Source organism: Rousettus aegyptiacus, unplaced genomic scaffold (genome assembly GCF_014176215.1).
Source record: "Rousettus aegyptiacus isolate mRouAeg1 unplaced genomic scaffold, mRouAeg1.p scaffold_m13_p_8, whole genome shotgun sequence".
NCBI classification, from domain to species: Eukaryota; Metazoa; Chordata; class Mammalia; order Chiroptera; family Pteropodidae; genus Rousettus; species Rousettus aegyptiacus.
The window spans coordinates 36,508,807-36,510,123 of NW_023416311.1; positions in this window are offsets into that span (position 1 = coordinate 36,508,807).

Here is a 1,317-nt window from a genome sequence, read left to right on the forward strand (position 1 = left end):
TATATCTTGCTCTTGGTCTTTCTCTTTCTGTCCTTTCTTTCCTTACTCCTTTTCTGTAATCCCAAAGCACGTTAACTAATTTTCATAATATGTGGAAAAGTGTTACATAAGAGGAAATTGAGGAAAGAAAGTTTAAGGAGCTTGCCCAAGATTATAAAACTTGTAAATGGTGAAGACCAAAGCAACTTCATGTGCCTTCCATACCAATGCAAATGAAATTTTAGTATGAAAAGTACTCTATATTTAAGAAAAAAGGACAAAAACCCCTTCAATACACTATGGTAACATTAAATTGCTATCACATCGATGACCAAGTTCCTTTGAAACAGGTTCTCTAACAGTACTTCATTTCCTGAGAGTCACAGTCTTACAACCCATTGAGTGAATTGCTAACACTGACCAAAACTTAAATAAGTAACAGGTTTTACCAGCAATGAACCTCTGCTCAATGATATTTTGACAACTTCCGTTTCTACCAAAAGGTCTGATGAAATGGAATGAGATGGAAAACCACTGTATAAATTCTAAAAGGAGGTTAATCTAAATGATAAAAAAAGGTGATTGTACATAATAAAGTAATTTATGCATTTCAGACCACTGTATAAATTCAAGATATGGATATGTAAGATCCATTTTTTTCTTTTTTATTAATTTATATAAATATTAAGTTGTTCAAACTTTCTGAAGGATATTTTGCCATTATGTCTAATAAACTTTAAATTGTTCATAAAATTTGAAGAAATTATTCAACTTCCTGGAATTCAGTTCAATCTGAGAAGATAAGTAGGAATACTGAGAGGCATGTAGTTATATGAACCATTATTTTGTCATTATTTATAATTCTGTAAATTTTAATTAAAAATTTTTAAATATTTTAAAAATGAAAGTGTCTCTAAGACAATGGAATGTTAATCAGCTATTGATAACATTTATGAATCTAAGAAAAAACTCATAATTTGTTGTTAAAAGAAAAAGCAGGATATATAAGATTACTTAGATAGCAAACTTAAATTATGAATGTATTATATAAATCAATAGAAAAAATTTGGAAAAACATAAACTAAGGTCTTAAGAGTATATATGTTATTAGTACTTTTTATTGTCTTACTTGGCAATACCATCTAATTTACTGAATTTCTATGCATTGTTTTGGATATTTAAAAATTTGTTATACTCACAAACACCACACATATTAAGAGAAAATTCCTTAAAAAATAGAAGTGTCCATTGCTTAATAATTTAATTTTATCTTAGAGAATTAAAAGGTCAACATTCGGACCATGTTTTAAGATGTACAGAAGGATGTAACTGACATAG